Below are 22,774 nucleotides of genomic sequence, written 5' to 3' on the forward strand. Positions count from 1 at the left end.
ACATTTCTTTTAATGGAGCCATAGTTATTTTTCTTCAGATAATCACATCTAGTGAAGAAAACTCCTAGATAGTTCTGTTGCCATAGAATAGATATTAAATTTGATAAGATGTAAAAGGAGAATATGGGGTTCTTAAAAACCTCTTGAGTTTGAAATGCAGAGTAGAGATAAAGATAGTTAAAAGCAGTGTTGGCTGTGTCTCTGTTGACCACAGAGGGTTATAAAGCAAAGACTATTGCTATTGTAAAAAGCAAATGTAAAAACTATTGTAAAAAGCAAATGTAAAAAGCAATCTAGATGCCCATCAACAGTGGATTGGGAAAATAAAATATGGTACATGTATACCAAGGAACATTATGCAGCCATGAAAAATAATGAAATTGGATTCTTTGCAGCAACATGGGTGCAGCTGGAGGTTGTTATCCTAAGTGAATTAATGCAGAAACAGCCAAATACTGCATGCTCTAATGTATAAGTGGAAGCTAAATAGTAGGTACACATGGGCGTAAAGATGGAAATCACAGATGGTAGGGACTACCAAAGCGGGGAGACACAATGGTTTAGAAAGCATCTATGGGGCACTATGTTCATTATTTGGTTGATGGGATCAATAGAAGCCCAAACTTCAGCATCACAAAATATACCCATATAAGAAGACTGCACATGTATCCACTGCATCTAAAATTAAAAAAAAAAAAATTTACAGGTGGAGAAAGTGGTACGAGAAAGATACCGGCAATTATATGATTTTCTAGAAAAGGTTAAGTTGATTGTGGGAATATTGTTAGCTAATGTGACCATTTTCTTAGGGGGTCCTACTGTTGTCAAGAAGGCTATTATATGGTCAGGCACGGTGGCTCACGCCTGTAATCCCAGCACTTTGGGAGGTCGAGGTGGGTGGATCACCTGATGTTAGGAGTTTGTGACCAGCCTGGCTAACTGATGAAACCCCATCTCTACTAAAAATAGAAAAAATTAGTTAGGCATGGTGGCAGTTGCCTGTAATCCCAGCTACTTGGGAAGCTGAGGCAGGGGAATTGCTTGAACCTAGGGAGCACAGGTTGCAATGAGCCGAGATTGCACCACTGTACTCCAGCCTGGGCAACAGAGTGGAACTCTGTCTCAATAAATAAATAAATAAACAAACAAACAAAAATAACAATAATAATAAATAAATAAATAAGAAGGCTATCATATATTCTGTACAACTTAAAAAGGTGCAGGATTTGCCACTGTAGTTTTAGTTAAAAATATACTGTGATGCAAAAGTTACAGAGGCTTCACTAACCCCCGGAAGATAAAATTTCATGGCTCCAGACATAAGACATGGTCTGCAGAGTTGGTGGTGGTAGTTGGCAGGGCTGGGTATGGGTAATGCACATAGAACCCACAATTAATCCGGAAGATTCTCCTGGCTCAAGTTGTCCATGAGTCACTCATCCTCAAAAGATAAAGAAAGGTTGGAGGTTACCTTAAGGAGTTCACATTACTTTGAGGATCTGAAAATCCTTATTCTAACTAGATCTTACAAGATCATATTGGAATCAACTTAGGTTGGTAGAGGACATTGGCTCTCCAGAACTTGTGAGGAGTGAATTCTGACTTTGACACTAATATTGACCTCTTGAGCCTGGCCCTTTTCTAAACTGAATGCTGGAATGTTTTTTTTTAAGGTTTCAAGGTTTTAAGCCTCATTGACTTAGCCGAAAAACATCACCCCTGGAAGTCTACCCACTCTGCAAAAGGTATAGAGACAGAGTGATTCTTCATCCAGGTAGAAACTACTTAATACATACCCACTAGTTTCACTGCAAAGACAATAGTAGACTCAACCCACAACTCATAGAGGATTTGTATTGCTCAAATGTTGACAGTGTAGTTTGTACTTTTTGTGGCAGCAGAGTCAGATCAAAATGATAAGCAAGTGGCTATGCCTTTATGCTACTAAAACCAGCATTATGACAGTATTTGGACAAGAGACCAAGATTTTCTACATCCAGATCTTTACTGGCCATTGTCACCTAGAAAGTCCCCAAAAACTTCCACAGAGGAGACAAATCAAGGATAAGTAACATATTGTTATTGCTGGAGCTTTGAACACAAACTCCAAAGACAGATTTGGCTGGATAACTTGTCTTATAAATTTAAGAGAAGTTTTTCAGTTCAACAAAGTATATTGAATGGCCTAAAACCAAAGAGGCTAAAAAGCTCACTCACTTCATTTTCACCTTCCAACTGAAACCTGGGCTTGGATATCACAACTTTGGCCTTACACACCATTGAGAATTAGAGGAAATGCAATGTCATAAGACCTTTGTCTCGATGCCAAAGTAAAATGGATGAGGGTGTGGATATTTGAGTTGTTATCTTATATCTTCAAAATCCTGGAACAATACCTGTCCAAGAGCAAACCTGAAGGCCTTTCCTAATTGCTTCCAAAATGTTCAACTCTTGGAAATGAAGCCATGCGTGTCCTCTGATTTACCAATTTTTTCAGCCCATTTCCTATTTAAGCTGCAGAGGAAAGCAGGCAACAAAGAAGACAAGCCAAGAAGGACTATCCATGTTTCCATCAACCGAGAGCTTCTTAAATAGGCCAATAGTTACCTCATGCTTTCCAGAAACCTCCTGTTGTTCTTGGCATAATGAAAATTTAAGAAATAGGCTCTATCTGTTGGATATCCTCTATTGGTAACTCTCCTATTGAAGTGTTTATGCTTCTGGGCTCATTATGACATAGATTCTATGGATGAATATTGAGAAGGCTTGAAGGACAAATATTTAGGACCCAACAACAGACACAGTGTGTGGCTCAGATCTTCACAGCAATTTCAGTGGCATAATGTGAAACAGAGTCCAGAGCTTTCACCTTTAGGGTTAGTGCCCTGTCTAGATCAAGCTTTTCCCCTTTCTTTGAGGAAATTCTGCACATATGCTTTAAATAGCTTTTGTTTTTGTTTCTTGTTTTTTTTTTTTTTTTTACAGGATCCCTTGCTAAAGTTATTTAGATATTATTGTCCTGATATATATTTCAATCTTGTCTTTCTTATTTTGCAACATTAATTTTGTTTTAAATCCCATATCTCCTGAAACGCGCCTCTTGCCTGGGGATATGGTTTTCCATTTTGATTGAGGGATCGAACAATAAAGGTTCATCTCTGTACAAAGGACCATTTATTATTTATGTGAGTCAGAGAAACGTGTAGCTTTTTGCAGTGTGTGGGAAATGGAAGAACTGAATATCCAACACATCTGATTGATAGTTACATTAAAGGTTGTCGGTTAAATAAGTCTATTTGGATTGATATAAGAGCATTATGTTTTTCTTGAAATATTATTTTAGTAAATATTTGGTATTTTTATTTTATTGCTTATCCTGCTGTATTCTTCAACTGCTGGTCACCAAAGGATCACAAAAAAATGTTGTAAAATGTTAATTGTTTAATATGTTTTGAAAAAGTAATATTAAATAAAACTATGTTTTTGAACATTGTATATTTCCTACAACTAAATATTGACCTTTAAGGTCCTAGGTTATTGCACTGATCTTTTTTCAGGGGCTCTGAAAAATCCCTTAAGGCAATATTATTTACTATAATTGGTTTCTTAGCATACTGGGAGATAAGGCACAATACAGTCTAGTGCTCCAATTTGGAACTGGAATGATGACACAGACCAATGCCAGGCTACGATTTCCTCTATGGCAGGGACTGGCAAATTTTTCCAGGTTGAGATATTTTTCTTCATTGTTTCCTTTTCTTTTGAATACCAATCTATCATTAGCTATTAGAGGGCACTTATTTATTTATTTATTTATTTATTTATTTATTGTTTGAGATGGAGTCTTGCTCTGTCACCCAGGCTGGAGTGTAGTGGCGTGATCTCAGCTCACTGCAACCTCCACCTCCCGGGTTCAAGCAATTCCCCTGCCTCAGCCTCCCAAGTAGCTGGGACTAGAGGCGCACGTCACCATGCCTGGCTAATTTTTTGTATTTTTAGTAGAGACAGGGTTAGAGGGCACTTTAAAAAACAAATAAAATTCTTCTCTAAAAACACACAGTGAAGATAAAAGTTGATAATTCCTTTTCCTTTTTTAAAAATGTCATCAGGTTGCTTTTAACTTTTTTCTCATTTGGTTAGAAGTATTTTATAAGTGAAAAGGGTCAGTTTGAGCAATATCCTGAGCTAGTGACATTAATTCATTGTGTACATGAGCCATAGTGACTCAACTAGTCTTACTACCTTCTACTGAGTAATAGGTAGATACTAAATGTAACTCTCTTATCAACATTTATATCATTTTAGAACTCATGAGTCCCCAAACCACATTGAAATAATGATAAATTGCCTTTAAACCTTAAAATTATTTGTAATATACTTCTTTTTGGAAAGAAAACAAGCCAGAAGAGGTTATCTTTTAAATGATACTGTAATGAGTGGTGTTTGTTTGCCTCCGAATCTAAATCAAGCTCCCACTTGGTGGTCTGTCCCTGGTTAAGACACATGGATAGCTAGATCTGTGTGGCTGCTAAAGAGGCATGAAACCGTTAAGCAAGAAAAAACAAAAACAAAAATAATCTTCACTAGAAGTCACTCACAGAAAGATTCCTAGGTAAGCTCTGTGACAGATGACTTCCACTAAAGTGGATGAAAGAGTTCACAGATGCTTTTGAAAACAAAGATAATAAAACTCAAAGAGATGTGACAAGGTTACAAATAATGCTTTATGAAATTAAAATATTTAAAAAATTGTTGACAAAAAAAGAAAATAGTTACTTATTAAAAGCGAATTTGTGACTTGGAAGAGCCAATGAAGGACATCTCTCTCAACAGAGTGAAAACAGAGAGAAATCATGAATGCAAAGCTCAGAAACGTGGAGCGAACAACCAGAAGGTCAACATGTAACCAATGGGAAGGAGAAGGAGAACAAACTCATGAAGGAGAATTGAAAATTTTAAAATTAATACATTTTAAAAATAAAGTCTATAAATTTAAAAGGCATTGAAGGCCAGGTAGGATTAATGAAAATATATATAAACCTAGATATACATTGGTGGAATTATTGAATTACAAAAATAAATAGAAAAATTTTCACATTTTCAGGCAGTGTAGTTAAAAAGCAATCGCCTCCACACAAACAAACAAACAAACAAACGCACTTCTAGTTTATTTGTAAAGAAAAATAAAACTAGCATGAAACTTCTCATCCCCAATGCTGGATTCCAAAATATAGTAGAACAATATTTCTCTCCATCATACTGAAAAAAGAAGGAATGTGACCCAAGCAAAATGATGAAATATTTAGAAAACTATTGTATAATCTTGAGTTTGCAGGACCTTCTCTCAGAAATCAAACTCAGAAACCATAAGTGAAAAAAATGGATACATTTGACTCATAAAAATAAAAGTGTTTGGCTGGTATTAGATAGACAACATAAGCTAAATAAAAACCAAAAGATTAACTGGACATAATTATTTGCAGCCCAAATGACAGACAGAAAGCTAATTTAATTTCATTGTATATATTGATAGAAAAAGGCCTAAAAGAAAGAAAAATGGAGCAATGATATTATTAAGTAATTATGAGGAGATAAAAATCTAAGTGGTCTGTAAACATGCACAAAAATGCTTTGCCATATTAATAGGAAAATAAAATTAAAACAAGAAGATATAATGTTTTATTCATCAGAGTAGCAAAAACTACAGAATTGAAGATCTAGTCCTAGCAAGGATGTAGGGAAGCTGACATCCTCATGGATTGCTTTGGTGTTTGACAATGTGGAGTATTATAATCTTGCTATAAAAAATAATCTATAAATTTCTATTACAATTTAAAAACACATATCCATGACCCAATGACTCTATTAGCAAGATTCATCCTGCAGAAAGAAAAGTAGAATGTAGGTCATATGTATGTTTAACTCTGGTGCTTTTTGTAGTGGCAAAAGTTTCTACAGAGAAGTTGAATGATCATTAATAGAATAATGGTAGAATAAACTAACATATAGTTGTGTACCATTCCGCAGTTTTTATCAGGACTGAGTTAACTCTTTTATCTATTGATCTAATGGAATATCTATAAAATATATTAGTAAGGATAAATATTCAGTTGAAAGGTAATATATAGTGTTTGAGATCTCATTTTTATAAAACAAATAATGACAGTCACCACAAAACACTCTGTGTGTGTGTGTGTGTATATATATATGTGTGTGTATATATATATAGTACTTCTGTTTGCAAATATTTGTGTGGACATAGGGAAAATATGGAAAGAGACATAAACTGGTTAGCTTAGGAGAGTAGGGATGGAGGGAAGGGGAGGGAAGTATACTCTCTTGGGGACAGGGTCTTATATATTTTCATGTCTTCCTCAAGATTTTGAACAGCATCTCTTGAAAACAGTCTGAATGAAAATATCTCTTAATTTATACTTTTCTTTTTATTTGCCATGTTCCTTCTAGACTTCAACAAAAAAGTAAAATGGATTTTATCATACTTGGAAAACCAACAATTGCAGTCTGGATTCAAGCATCACTGTTTGATGCACCCAACTTGAGTCAAAAAGATGCTTCAAATCCCACTAGGCTGGAGGTAAATATACTCAAGATTTTAAGAGTGTCTCTTGACAGTGTACAGAATAAGACAGCTTCTCAGCTTTCAGTGTTACTTCACGGTTTTAACCATCAAAAGAAGTAAGGTAAAAACATCTTTTGACCAAGTAAGTGTTGCTGGGGCCAATCTATGAATTAGTTATATTCACTGATTTTAAATAGCTATTACAATGATTTTATTTTTTGATACTTTAAATGATTTCTTTGAAATGTTGGCTATAATGCCAATTCTTAAAGGAAGCCTGATGTTTCATGTAGCATAGTGATTCAGAGTGTGGGCTGTAAATCCAGGCTGTGTGCATGCAAAATCAGTCCACCAACTACCACCTCTGAAACCTTGAGCAAGTTAATTAATTGCTGTAGGCCTCAGTAACCTTTTCTGTAAAATGGGAGTAATAGGAGTACCAGTGTTGTAGGGTTGTTGGAAAGGTCTTAGAACAGTTTCTAGCACATAGGAATGCTAAGGAAATGATAATTATTAATACTTATTGTATGCTTGATCATTAAAATTACAAACATACCTAGAGATTCTGACTCACACATCAGAAACATGCAGAGACCTGAAGACTGAAAACAATCTTTCGTAGTCTTCTAGCAACAGGAATACCTTAAATGCACAACTCAGGCATTCAATTTTTTGAAGTGTTTTATTTCTTTATAACGTCTCATTTTTGTTTATATTTTTTTCCCTGAAACCCAATGGTAGTTTTCTGGACTTTTTAATGCTTGTGGTTATAGCTATTACAATGGGCTTCTGTATTAGTTGTTGACTGCTGTGTAACAAATTACCCTAAAATTTAGATTCTTAAAATAATAACAGACATACATTATCTCTGGCAACTTGTAGCTGAGTGATTCTGGCTTAGGGTCTCTCAAAAGACTGTAATAAAGATGTCACCTGTTGTTGCAGCCATCTGAAGATTTGCCTGAGACTGAAGGATTCACTTCTACGATGGCTCCTTCAGGTAACCAAGTTGGTGCTGGCTGTTGGTGGGAGGCCTCAGTTTCCCACCATGTGAACCACTCCATAAGATTGGAGTGCCACAGTATCTTTAATGACTTCACCTTGGAAGTCACATTCTATCATTTTTGCAATATTTTATTGGTTATTCAGTGTGGAAGGAGACTATATAAAAACATGAATATCAGGAGGCTAGAATCCTTGGGGCCATCTTAGATGCTTACTACCATAGCATTTTTACCTATTTATATATTTCATTTACTCAGTTAGTACATCTGTCAGTATCACTTAAACCCAATGCACTAGGCCAGGTGTTGTGTGGGGCATAAAGATATGTAAGTTATAAGTCCTGCTCTTTAAAATTTAATACCTGGTGAAAGGAATTAAACACCCACCCCACAGCTGCAGTACAAGGCAATATAGGATAAATATCAAGGATACAGTGATGTCAGTAAGCTCCTCAGGTGTTCAGAAGAAGAGGAGCAATTTCTCCTTGGGGTTTCAGAACAAATGGAACGTGATCTGGGTCTCTAAGAATAAAATAGGATCACTGTGGGCAAAGACAAGTGAAAATACATCTCACGCTGAGGAAGCAATGTGAACAGGATCATGAAGTTGAGAAAGCAAGCTGAGTTCAGGGACCAGCAACCAGGATACTTTAGAATAGCACATGTAGAAAGTGGAAGGATAAAGGGAGGGAAATGTAGGCAGAGACCAGTTTATGCAAGTCCTTATAAGCTATGTTAAAATTTTTGAGCCTACTCAGCAAATAATAGGAGCAGATAAAATTTCTGAGCTGGTAAGTAATGGGATAAAAAGGAGCTTTGAGCTTACTCTCCAAGGGGAATCAGAGAGTGAGAAATCAGATACAGAGAAACAGGGTAGGAAGAACTTACAATAAGGAGAGAAGGTAATACAATAAATATTGTAAGTAGAATTAGAAAGGAATAATCTTGCAGGAGGAATCTGAAGAAGTTAGCAATTCATTGGATACCACATTTGAGGAAGCTGTCCCAGTAACTTGAGATTCGCTACCTATTTTGGAGGAGAAGTTGGTTTAAAGAGGAAGATGGTTTAAAGAATGTGTTTTAGGACATATCATTTAAAAAGAACTTGAGGATTCCTTGTATGCTCTCTTTTCCTTTTCCCGCACTGAGGTTTAATCTCCCTGGGTAGTTGCTTCCTGAGATGAATCCTGGAGACCTGGGAAGTTGGGGAATCCTGGCACTGAGGTGAGGAAAGAGGGCAGTGTGGGGAAGAACAGGGCCAGAACCTCAGGAAATTGAATTGAGTTAGTTGGCTCCAAAGTCTGTTGAGCTCAATTGGTAATCATGATGGTGGACAAGGGATGGGATTGTGAGAAAATGATGAACTGAAAAATAATATAGTGGCTAAGGTCACGGATTTTGAAGTCATACGGGCATGATTAAAAATCCAGGTCTCTATTTCTAGCTGACCTTGGCGAAATGCTTAATTTGCAGGAAGCTCAGTTGCCTAACCTGTAATAAATAAGATTCATAATAGGGTCTTGTGAGGTTTCAATGAAATGTTTGGCATATCAAGCTCTCAGCATAGTGGCTGGCACATAGAAAACACTCTGTAATGAACAGTAGATTTATTGAGATGGTGGGCTTTATGCTACTACAAAAGGAGATTGATAGTGTCCCAGGATCTTTTAGACCAGATGAGTAGAATTACTGATCTCCTTTGGAATCTGATTAATCCCTTACTGCATACACCTGGGGGGAGGTGAGTACTCACATGTGTTTGTATTCTAAGGAGATGTCAGGTAAAAGGGGTTGAAAAAAACCATTGGCAAATGTGCTAATTAATAAACACACCTTAATGTTCATTCTTATTCTCCATGAACTCTTATCAACAGTTTTACATATAGTGTTCCTTTCACTCTAAATTAACAAATGAATCCACACATTATCTACTTGTGGGTTTCTTCCCAATAGTAAAGCTTATTGAGATAAATTATATGCTCATAAAATCACATATAAAAGTCATAAATGTGATTTCTTAATTATTACAATTTCTGTCAGTTAAGGTTAAAAAGGAAAGTTAGTATCCTTTGGGATAATTCACCAAATAGGATAAGTTTTCCAGGAATCTTTGAGTTGCAAGAGACAATAAATTCAGTTTCAGAATGGGGAACTTACTGGCTCAACTGGGAATTCCAAGGGAAATGACTTCAGGAAAAGCTGGATCTGGAGGGGTGGGGCCAAGATGGCCAACTAGAAACAGCAGTGGTCAGTGGGAATCGAAAAGAACCATAATTAGCATCTGAATCCTTCACCTGCAACAAGGTATCCAGGTTCTCTCGTCAGAACCGACTAGGCGGGTGACGTGATCCATGGAGAGAAAGGAAGAGCAATGTGATGTGGCGGCCCTCCTGAGAGCCACACGGGGTAGAGGAGTCCCCACCCCCCAGCCAAGGTAGGCGTGCTACCCAGCAGGGGAAACCGTGCTTTTTCCAGGGAGCGGTGCAACCCACAGAGCGAAAGATCCCACTCGCGAACCCATGCCACCGGGGCCTGGGGTCCCAACCCCAGAGCCGTGCAGATTCTCAACAGCCTCTCAGCTAGAATCTGCCTAACTCTGCGGAGCCCCCAGGGCGGGGGGCGACCAGTACCACAGCTGCAGCTGCCTGCTGTATAAACTCTTTGAGCTCCTTGTGGGAGGGGCAGCAGCCAGCACTGGAACTCATAACTGCCTAACACGCAGGGGGATTGGTGGGGAGGGGCGGTATCCATCTCTATGGTTCCAGGCTGCGCTTTTCCCCTGCTGGAGCCAGGGAGGCTGGACTACTTGGTCCCCAAGAGGTGTCCTCCACAGCTCAACACGCTGGCTGTGGCAGACTGCTGCAGAGGGGCAGAGCGCCTCTTCAGGCCTGACCCTGACACATCCTTCCTCCCTGGGTGGGGCTTCCCTGCAGGAACTCCAGCAACTCCAGCCAGAGGCTCAGGGACAGGATGCAGATCTCCCTGGGCCAGAGCCTCTAGGGGGAGGAGTGGCCATAGTCTCTGCAGACCAGCAGACTTAGCCTTTCCTCTTGGCAGTTCTGAGGAATCAGGGCAGACCAGATGAGTGGGTTTCCCCCCAGTGAAGCACACCCCCTCCATCAAGGGACAAAGTACTTCCTTAAAAAGGTCCCATTCCCCATGCCACCCAACTCGGTGAGACTCTCCTCTCCCACAGGGGTTGTCAGACACGCTATACAGGAGCGATTATACTGGCATCAGGTTGGTGCCCCTCGAGGTCACAGGTCCGAGAAAAAGGACCACACTACCCATCTTTGCCGTTCTCCAGCCTCCTTTACTGACATCTCCAGGCTCAGGAGCAAAACAGATGAATAAGGCCTGAAGTGAACCCTCGGCAAACCTCAGCAGCCCTACAGAAGAGGGACCTGACCATTGAAAGGAAAACAAACAAAGAAACAGAAAGCAACAACAGCAACAGCATCAACAACAAAAAAAATGCTCCCAAAAACTCCGTCTAAGGGTCAGCAGGCTCAAAGATCGAAATTAGACAAACTCACAAAGATGAGAAAGAATCAACGAAAAAATGCGGAAAACCCAAAAGGCCAGAATGCCTCTTCTCCTCCAAATGATCCCAACGCCTCGCCAGCAAGGGCGCAGAACTGGACGGAGGATGAGATGGACAAACTGACAGAAGTAGTCTTCGGAAGATGGGCAATAAAAAACTGCTGAGCTAAAGGAGCATGTTCAGCAAAGAAGCTAAGAACCTTGATAAAAGGTTAGAGAAGCTGCTAACTAGAATAACCAGCTTAGAGAGGAACATGAATAAACTGATGGTGCTGAAAAACACAGTACAAAAACTTTGTGAAGCGCACACAACTATCAACAGCCAAATAGACCAAGCAGGAGAAAGGATGTCAGAGTTTGAAGACCACCTTTCTGAAATAAGGCACGCAGACAAGATTAGAGACAAAGGAATGAAAAGGAACGAACAAATCCTCAAAGAAATATGGGACTTCATAAAAAGACTGAATCTGTGATTGACTGGAGTAACTGAAGGAGGTGGGGAGAATAGAAACAAGCTGAAAACCACACTTCAGGATATTATCCAGGAGAACTTCTCCAACCTATCAAGACAGGCCAACGTGCAAATTCAGGAAATACAGAGACCACCACTAAGATACTCCACAAGAAGATTGACCCCAAGACACATAATTTTCAGATTCTCCAAGGTCCAAATGAAGGAAAAAAATGTTAAGGGCAGCCGGAGAGAAAGGCCTGGTCACCTACAAAGGGAAGCCCATCAGACTAACAGAGGACCTCTCAGCAGAAAATCTACAAGCCAGAAGAGATTGGGGGCCAATATTCAGCATTCTTAAAGAAAATAATTTTCAACCCAGGGTTTCATATCCAGCTAAACTAAGCTTCATTAGCAAAGGAGAAATAAAATTATTTCCAGACAAGCAAATGCTGAGGGATTTTGTTACCACCAGACCTGCCTTGTAAGAGCTCCTGAAGGAAGCACTAAATATAGAAAACAAAAAAACAAAAAAACAAAACCGAATAAACAAAACCAAACAAAAACAACAGTACCAGCCACTGCAAAAATACACCAAAATGTAAAGACCAATGACACTATGAAGAAACTGCATCAACTAGTGTGCAAAATAACCAGCTACCATCATGATGACAGGATCAAATTCACACATAACAATACTGACCTTAAATGTATATGGACTAAATGTCTCAATTAAAAGATGCAGTCTGGCTAATTGGACAGAGTCAAGACCCATCAGTGGGCTGTATTCAGGAGACCCATATAACCTGCAAAGACACACATAGGCTCAAAATAAAATATTTACCAAGCAAATGCAAAGAAAAAAAAAAGCAGGAGTTGCAATCCTAGTCTCTGACAAAACAGACTTTAAACCAACAGAGATCATAAAGACAAAGAAGGGCATTACATAATGGTAAAGGCATCAATGCAACAAAAAGAATTAACTATTCTAAATATATATGCACCCAATACAGGAGCACCCAGATTCATAAGACAAGTTCTTAGAGACCTACAAGGAGACTTAAACTCTCACACAATAATATAGTGGAAGACTTTAACACCTCACTGTCAATATTAGACAAATCAATGAGACAGAAAATTAACAAGGACATTCAGAACTTGAACTCAGCTCTGGATCAAATGGACCTGATAAACATCTACAGAACTCTCCACCCTAAATCAACAGAATATACATTCTTCTCAGTGCCATCTGGCATTTATTCTAAAATTGACCACATAATTGGAAGTAAAACACTCCTCAGCAAATGCAAAAAAACTGAAATCATAACAAACAGTCTCTTAGACTACAGTGCAATCAAATTAGTACTCAGGATTAAGAAACTCACTCAAAACCACACAATTACATGAAACTTGAACAACCTGCTCCTGAATGACTCCGAGGTAAATAATGAAATTAAGGCAGAAATCAAGAAGTTCTTTGAAACCAATGAGAACAAATACACAATGTACCAGAATTTCTGGGACACAGCTAAAGCAATGTTAAAAGGGAAATTTACAGCACTAAATGCCCACACCAGAAAGCTAGAAAGATCTCAAATTGACAACCTAACATCACAATTAAAAGAGCTAGACAGGCAAGAGCAAACTAATCCAAAAACTAGCAGAAGACAAGATATAACTAAGATCAGAGCAGAACTGAAGGAGGTAGAGACACAAAAACCCCTCCAAAAAATCAGTGAATCCAAGAGCTGGTTTTTTGAAAAACTTAACAGAATAAACATACCACTAGCTAGACTAATAAAGAAGAAAAGAGAGAAGATTCAAATAGATGCAATCAGAAATGATAAATGGGATATCACCACTGACCCCAATGAAATACAAACTACCATCAGAGAATACTGTAAATACCTCTATGCAAATAAACTAGAAAATCTAGAAGAAATGGATAAATTCCAACCAAAAAAAGTCCAGGACCAGATGGATGGACAGCCAGATTCTACAGAGGTACAAAGAGGAGTTCCTTCCTCTGAAACTGTTCCAAACAAATGAAGAGGAGGGTCTCATCCCTAGCTTATTTTATGAAGCCGACATTATCCTGATACCACAACTGGGCAGAGACATAACAAAAAAAGAAATCTTCAGGCCAGTATCCCTGATGAACATCAATGCAAAAATCTTCAATAAAATACTGGCAAACCGAATCCAGCAGCACAGCAAAAAAACTTATCCAGCACAATCGAGTCGGCTTCATCCCTGTGATACAAGGCTGGTTCAACATACGCAAATCAATAAATGTAATCAATCACATAAATAGAACCAAAGACAAAAACCACGTGATTATCTCAATAGATGCAGAAAAGGCCTTTGATAAAATTCAACATCGCTTCATGTTAAAAACTCTCAATTGGGCAGGTGTGGTGGCTCACACCTGTAATTACAGCACTTTGGGAGGCTGAAACTGGTGGATAACTTGAGGTCAGGATTTTGACACCAGCTTGGCAAATGTAGTGAAACCCTGTCTCTACTAAAAATACAAAAATTATCTAGGTGTGGTGGTGCACGCCTGTAACCCCAGCTACTCTGGAGCTGAGGCAGGAGAATTGCTTGAACCCAGGAGGTGGAGGCTGCAGTGAGCTGAGATTGCGCCACTGTACTCCAGCCTGGGCCACAGAATGATACTCCATTTCAAAAAACAAACAAACAGAAAACAAACCCTCTCAATAAACTAAGTATTGCTGGAACATATCTCAAAATAATAGGAGCTATTTATGACAAACCCATAGCCAGTATCATATTGAATGGGCAAAAGGCAGAAACATTCCCCTAGTAAACCAGTACAAGACAAGAATGCCCTTTAACCACTCCTGTTTAACATAGTATTGGAAGTTCTGTCCAAGGCAATCAGGCCTGAGAAAGAAATAAAGGGTATTCAAATAGGAAAAGAGGAAATTAAATTGCCTCTGTTTGCCGATGACATGATTTTATATTTAGAAAATTCCATCATCTCAGCCCCAAAACATCTTAAGCTGATAAGCAACTTCAGCAAAGTCTCAGGATACAAAGTCAATGTGCAAAAATCACAAGCATTCCTTTACACCAACAATAGACAAGCAGAGAGCCAAATCATGAATGAACTCCCATTCACAATTGCTATAAAGAGAATAAAATACCTAGAAATACAGCTAACAAGGGATGTGAAGGACCTCTTCAAGGAGAATTACAAATCACTGCTCAAGGAAATAAGAGAGGACACAAACAAATGGAAAAACATTCCATCCTCATGGGTACGAAGAATCAATATCGTGAAAATGGCCATACTGCCCAAAGTAATTTATAGATTCAATGCTATTTCCATCAAGTTACCATTGATATTCTTCACGGAATTAGAAAATAACTACTTTAAATTTCATATGGAATCAAAGAAGACCCTGGATAGCCAAGACACTCCTAAGCAAAAAGAACAAAACTGGAGGCATCATGCTACCTGACTTCAAACTACACTACAAGGCTACAGTAGCAAAAGCAGCATGTTACTGGTACCAAAACAGACATATAGACCAATGGAACAGAACAGAGATCTCAAAAATAACAGCACCATCCACAACCATCTGATATTTGACAAACCTGACAAAAACAAGCAGTGGGGAATGGATCTCCTATTTAACACATGGTGCTGGGAAAACTGACTAGCAATATGCAGAAAACTGAAACTGGACCCTTTCCTTACATCTTATGCAAAAGTAACTCAAGGTGGAATAAAAACTTAAATGTGAAACCTAAAACCATAAAAACCCTAGAAGAAAACCTAGAGAATACCATTCAGGACACAGGCATGGGCAAAGACTTCATGAAGAAAATGCCAAAAGTAATTGCAATGATAGACAAAATTGAGAAATGGGAGCTAATTAAACTAAAGAGCTTCTGCACAGCAAAAGAAACTATCATCAGAGTGAACAGGCAACCTACAGAATGGGAGAAACTTTTTGCAATCTACCCATCTGACAAAGGTCTGATATCCAGAATTTACAAGGACCTTAAACAAATTTACAAGAAAAAAGCAACCCCATCAAAAAGTGGGTGAAGGATATGAACAGACACTTCTCAAAAGAAAACTTACATGTGACCAACAAACATATGAAAAAAAGCTCAACATTACTGATCATTAGAGAAATGCAAATCAAAATAACAATGAGATACCATCTCATGCCAGTCAGAATGGCAATTATTAAAAAGTCAAGAAACAATAGATGCTGGCAAGGCTGTGTAGAAATATGAATGCTTTTACACTGTTGGTGGGAATGTAAATTAGTTCAACCATTGTGGAAGACAGTGTGGTAATTCCTCAAGGATCTAGAACCAGAAATACCATTTGACCCAGCAATTCCATTACTGGCTATATACCCAAATGAATATAAATCATTCTATTATAAAGACACATGCATACATATGTCTACTGCAACACTATTTATAACAGCAAAGTAATTGAACCAACCCAAATGCCCATCAGTGATAGACTGGATAAAGAAAATGTGGTACATAGATACCATGGAATGCTATACAGTCATAAAAAGGAATGAGATCATGTCCTTTGCAGGGACATGGATGAAGCTGGAAGCCATCATTCTCAACAAACTAACAAAGGAACAGAAAACCAAATACTGCATGTTCTCACTCATAATTGGGAGTTGAACAATGAGAACACATGGACACGGGAAGGGGAATAACACACTCCAGGGCCTGTTGGAGGTGAGGTGGTGAGGGGAGGGAACTTAGAGGATGGGTCAATAGATGCAACAAAACACCATGGCACACACATACCTATGTAACCAACCTGCACATTCTGCATATGTATCCTGGAACTTAAAGTAACATTAAATAAATAAATAAATAAATAAATAATTTTTAAAAGCCTCTTTCTGCCTTCCAAAAAAAAAATACAAAAAGAAAAGTTGGGGGCTAAAACTGTCTTTACAATTTTGTCTTTTGGTACTTGACTTTGCTTGTCTCTGCAGTAAGTCTTTTCTCAGGGAGACTCTTCCTTTTGGTGTCAATATGGTTGCCAGCAGCTTCAGGCCCTTAATCTATACTTTCAGAAACTCTAGCATAGACTGCGTGTCTCTCTTGTGGTGACTCTGGAATGTATTCTCAGGATTAGCTTAGATCAACTCTAGTATCATTATGTGTTCTTCCTGGAACCATTCACTGTAGCGAGAGGAGGATGTTACATTGATCACCTTAGCCTGGGTACACACCTTCCTTTGTTACTGGAGATGGAATCCATTTTATCTGGATGTCATGGATGGAACGTGAGGGGATGTTTCTTGAGGAAAAGCAGTATCCTATTAGAAGGGATGGGGGAATGCATACTGTAAAGTAAAACTCACAAAAACTTCCTCTAATTCATGAGTTAAGTTGTTAGTCAAGATTCAGGTATAACAGCTAACACCAAGTACAACAGACAAAAAAGGCTTTATCAGTTTCCTCTCTGTAGGTTTTCTGCTTTTCAGCCTGATAACCCTGTGATAGCACATCATGGGCAGTCAATCAATAGTTGTTGAATTGAGTTGAACTTGATCCAGACTCACACTTTCTCTCAGGGTTGAATGACTCAGGTTTGCTCCCACAACTCATTCTATTTAATTTTCAGAACAGTTCTACAGATATATGAACAGGAAATAGGGATTATGAAAACAAAACTTATCTTCACATTTTTCACACATGGACTCTATCCTCTCCTCTTTCTCACCCTAAAGCCTCCCAAAGCTTCTTCAGAGAAAGAGAAATGGTTGTCTCAGAATGACCAATGCTTTTTGAAGAGGAAACTCTGGTGGAAAGTTGTAAAAACTGTACCAGATGTAGAAAATTAATAGATGGATGGAAAAACTTAATCTGTTTCTAGATGAGAGAGAAGAAGGCAACGACTCTTTCCAAGTGCTCTGGAGGGGCAGCTCAAAGCACTTTAATCTTTGATGAATGCGATTGAACTCTTTCCGCTACTCAAGGAAAGATAGAAGTGCTCACAAGGGCTCATCCTGTGCTGGCTCTCTGCCACCATCCATCCTGTCTTCTCCATAATTATTAGGCCTTTCACCATTCACTGCTTTTATTACTCTGAAATTCCTCTTTCAAACCAGAAAATCTGGTAGATGAGATACATGTGAAAAATGGAGCCAGGTATTACAGTCAGAGGGCACTCTGACTGGCTCATTCTGGAATATGAGCCAGGAGTTTAGCACAGGTTGCTGCATTAGGGGTTTTTGGGCAGTTGCTAAGAATCCCATGTTTGTTCTACTCTTTTATCTACCACTCCAAGTGTGTCTTTAGCTATACTGTCCAGGTATCATGTAGGATGTTCATGGACAAAGAGGCTGTGGCATTACAGATCCAATTATGTTAGAATGAAAATCAATGGATAAAATACACTTCTGGGTCAATACGCAAGACTTTTGCTTGTTAATTAAAATATCACATCTCCTAATTTGATGATAAAATACTGAGTGCACAGGAAAGGATGAAGACACAAACACACACTGAGACTAATAAACTAATGCTTATGTCTGGGAACACTCTCTATGACTTATAATGCAGATGGAGCCAGATTGAGAAAAACCAACCAACCAACCAACCAACCAACCAACCAACCAACGAACAGCATGATGGCTGAACCAGACAAGAGAAGTCCTGAAGAAAAATACTTATCAATTACCAGAATCTGTGCCTGCCATACATCAAAGGTATTGTATCCATGACAGCATGCTGCTTTTTGTGGTGTTTTGATTGACGTCACAATTTCTTAGCAGTCCTTCCACAGCTATTCTGAGATAGCATCGAGAAATCAATGAAACTTCAGAATAGGAAGTATTTGTGTCTATAGACTAATGTGGCACATTCCATCTTGGAAAATGTAATCCTTATAGGAAGATAGAAAGAATCTTGGTAGCAGTATATGCTAGGAATATACTCAGCGATTTCCCATGTATTTTCTAGATTTAGGAAATCATAAATCAAGAGAAGAATGTGGGAGGTGCTGGCACCTTAGTGGAGGGAAGTTGTCTCAAGCAAACAGCTACACAGAAATGAGGAATTGGGCTTTTTAGCCATGACTTACAGCTGCCAGTCCAAATTGTATAAAATCAGAAAAATATATTAAAAAGTATCAACTCCCATTGAACCTATGCTTTGCAAAAGTATATTTGATATTCATCTATTTTGATTCCTGAAATAATCCTAAACTAGGTATGGTGGATGTTATCCTACAAATGAAGATGCTAAGGCCCAAGGGGGTTAATGTCACGCTTAGTTTTTAAGAAAAGAGTGGAAATCCTGTGTACTTACTCAAGCCCAGTTATCTCTCCACGATGTTTTAAACTGTCAAACCAATAACAAGAAAGATGAACAAAGGGTTAAACTCAAACTCACCAGAAATATTTGGAGTCCAAAACAGAGTGAATGGTGGTGGATGCTATCTTGTAATTGTAATCTGTATGTCAAAATAAGACAATCCTGTTGAAAGAATTAACTTGAAAGTGGAAAGCATGGGCAAAATGAGGAAGTTGTAAAAAATGGTGCTATACAATAGCTTTTGTTGTTGTTGTCACTAGTAGTGGCATTCCTTGTTTTTTGACTTTTCGAAATATATGGGTAACATAACACTTATTCTTGAATTCGTCACATTCTTTTAAAACAATTATTTACTGTCTCTCATTTCTCTTGTGCCTTTAAAAAATTTTATATTTTCCTTGCTTCCAAGGTGTCTCTATATCCGTAATCAGAAACTCCCAAACTTTGCTGTAGGTTTTGATGGGACACCTGTAATTAACTCCCAGCAATGATTGCCTAATTTAAATTATAAACCCCTGGGACAAGCTCTGGGTCTAATTTTTCATTCTGTAGCCTACTTTGAACAAACTTTCAGAACACCAAGCCTGGCTGTGGTCCTCTCTCTCCTGCCTGCCTTTATGTGCTGGTCCTCTTGTCCATAAAACACTCTGAATGGAAATTAAGGCTATAGCAAACCAAGTGAGCATAGAGCCTTATTAACAGAGAACCTGATTTCATCTCTCTGCTTCAACTCCTTAGTCTCTGACTTCTTTATTCCACATGACTCTGCAAACCTATGTCTGAACTTACATTCTCCTGAAACCGGAACGGATGAAACTCATTAGGTAATGCCAGCGCTCTTACTGATCTTCACCTCAAACCTCAGGAAACAAAGCCAGGCATGATATCCTCAGCTTTTATGTTCTTCCTTTTTTTGCTTAGGCCTGAAAGTTGCAGATAGGATGCATCTAAAATTGGAGTTTAGGAGGCATAGTTTTTCAAAGGGTTTTTACTGGGCAGGAAATGCCATATCCTAAAGGGTAGCAGTGTGTTCCTATAGCTGGTACAGACATCTGAAGTAATTTAAAACCAACATGAATGATAACCACATTTTTGGCTTATAAATTTAAAACCAAGAAGAAGGAGTGGGCAATGATCAGGATTCCATATTCATTGTAGGGGAGCAATTAAAACATAGATAATTCAGTATCTTTTGGACTTTATTGGCTAACCAACAGTATAATAAATCACAAAAATTATTATTTCAATGACTTAAATAGATAACTGCAGCTACAACTTCTGAAATGTTGAATGGATAAATGAGGGCCTATGCTTTGGTCAGTACAATGTAAGGCTTTGCAGTTGGCACCCTATGCCCAGCTTCTTTTCCTGGCACAGTGCTAAAATGGCACATACAACTTCCATCAGCACCAGCGTGTTCGTCATTTAGCATTTAGGAACACAGTGAATAGCAATTATCAGCCAAATAGCTGGGAAGTGAAAATGACCTAGTAATCAGAGTAAATATACATTATGTTGTCATAGTATAATGTGTAAATATTGGAGAGGAATAGCAGAACATGGACATGCAGAATCTTTCTTTTAAGGCCTTGTATGAACACAAGTACTATCTTGGCTCTGGCATGTTTTCTGGATGACAGCTACTAAACATGTTGATTTAGTAAGTAGTAGGTCATCTTAATCATTTGCTCACTTACAGGTACCATGACCAGAAAAGGCATTGCCCTGAGTTTTTATAAATCCTAAATTTGGCTCCCAATGACCAGGAGACATATGGAGAGATGAAGCAGCTTGGTGGGAGTTCAGACATTATAAACCTTGCACAGCCAGTTGCTTTAGCTGCTTATTCCAATCCAACTGTATGTTAATTTTACAGAATCCTTCCTTTGTTAAGCTGGGAAAATATGAAAAGCCACCAATGTCATTTTGCTTATATTCATCTTCTCAGCAAATCAGGTGGGGATAGTATCAATGTTGCAAAATGTTGCTAAACTGAGTACCTGGACTACATGCTGTGCTGCACAGAGACAGAGAAGAATAGGCAGAAATTTTATTTTAGAAACTTTTATGGGTGCAATATCCTGGGAAAATTAGGCTAACTGATGCGATAAGTTTATTAGCAAGATTCTAAACAGCAGACACACATAATTTCCCCACTTTTAAAATTAAGGCTTAACAGACTTGGAGAGAATAAATCAATAATGCCTCTATAGTAGAAGGTAAAGGAGAGTGATGGTGGTAGTAAATATTTATTTTTTGTAGGCACTCAATATCCTTTTCCAAATTTCTTGAAGCTTTTTGCTATTTTGTGGGTAGGAGGGAGTGGATCTTCTCCCTGCATTGAGTACAGTCTTGGTTTTGGCAAATTCAGGTACCTGTCTCATCTCTTTGGAAGTATGGGCTTCCCTGAGTTTCTTTCCGTCAGATTATCTTTCTTACTGCTCCATGACAGGCAAGCAATGAGCATGTGCCCTAAACTTAGCTAATCACTCTCCTAAAAAACAAACAAAACAAAAGGCAGAGTCCAATCATTCTAAAAGAGGATGTCCATGGAGATACTGCTGAGACTTTGGAAGCTACCTGGTTTTTGATGGTTTCTTCAGTCTTCTCTATGATCATGTACATTGTCCCGTAGCTTCCTAATAATATGATTCTTGCTCAAATTAAGTAGGCTTGCTTCTGTTGCTAGCAACCAAAGAACCTTAATTAATACAGTTTTTAACTTCTACCTAAAATGCTGCAAATAACTACTTATCACCAGAGCAGAGGGTCAGAGAAACCACCATGTTTGGGGTAGATCTTTGGTGGTAAGAAGGTCAATTGGAATATAGAATTATAATATTCAGACTGTGTAAGTTATATGGGTAATCTTAAGATCTCAAAATAGTTTCTGCCCATGTTTCTAGGTCTTTCTCTACTTCATCTTCTCACAGTTTGATTAATTAGGATGGAGTTGAACCATCTGTACTTTTTGGCCTAAACAAGGTCCAATACATAAGATAAACTCACTAATGGAATCTTGATTTAATGTATACCCAAAATGTAATGTATAATCAGGGAAGTTTGCAAAGAAAACTGCACCTACTGTGCCCAGGGAGAATGGTTTTCCTTGTCAATATCCAAGCAGCAACCAGGGAGTTAGGCTGGTGCAAAAGTAATTGTGTTTTTAAATTTTTTTTGTCTTTCCAGAACTCTAATATCAAAATATTTCTTAATTAGGTTTACAAATTTTTTGTCTTAGCTGCTATAGGGAATCAAACATAAGGTACTGTTTCTGCCTACAGAAGCACATAACTTCTTTGAAGAGATTGCCAGACTAACTAGAAAGTTCTATGAGAAAGAAGATGGGGGCTGGATGTGGTGGCTCATGCCTGTAATCCAGCACTTTGGGAGGCCAAGGTGAGAGGGTCACTTGAGCCTAGGAGTTCGGTACCAGCCTGGGCAACATAGCAAGACCCATCTCTACAAAAAATTTCCTGGTATGGTGGAACATGCTTGTGGATAGCTCACAGTGCTATCTCCCAGCTACCTGGGAGGCTGAGGTGGGGAGATCACTTGAGCACAGGAAGTTGAGGCTGTAGTAAGCCAAGATTGTGCCACTGCACCCTTGCCTCAGCAACAGAGCGAGACATCCTCTTAAAAAAAAAAAAAAAGAAAAGAAGATGGATGAGAAGACTTTGTAGAGAAAATAGAATTGTTTTCTTTGAGAATTACTCTTCACTTTCAGTAACCAGCTGATTTCACAGCTCAGGGTAGACCTAGATGGTGTCACTGCTTCTTAAGGCCAGTGGTCCAGCTGATTTTATCCAGGATGGCCTCTGCCAAAGAGGACTTGGGCTGACTTTAGCCATAGGG

The 22,774-nt window shown here is 38.5% G+C and overlaps 1 long non-coding RNA gene across 4 annotated transcripts in view; it reads left to right on the top strand.

Annotated features, from left to right (window-relative positions):
* LOC110742522 overlaps window positions 1-22,762 on the top strand; it is a 114,036-nt gene extending 91,274 nt beyond the window's left edge. For 3 of the 4 annotated variants that reach the window (XR_002520282.2, XR_002520283.2, XR_002520284.2), the window contains 3 exons: window positions 6,466-6,595; window positions 7,526-7,580; window positions 18,167-22,762. This is a non-coding gene — a long non-coding RNA (uncharacterized LOC110742522). Of the gene's footprint in view, window positions 1-1,673; window positions 1,775-6,465; window positions 6,596-7,525; window positions 7,581-18,166 lie in introns of all 4 variants that reach the window. The other variant, XR_002520285.2, reaches the window with a different exon arrangement.
* Window positions 22,763-22,774: the final 12 nt, after the last annotated feature.

This window comes from Papio anubis, chromosome 2 (genome assembly GCF_008728515.1).
Source record: "Papio anubis isolate 15944 chromosome 2, Panubis1.0, whole genome shotgun sequence".
NCBI classification, from domain to species: domain Eukaryota; kingdom Metazoa; phylum Chordata; class Mammalia; order Primates; family Cercopithecidae; genus Papio; species Papio anubis.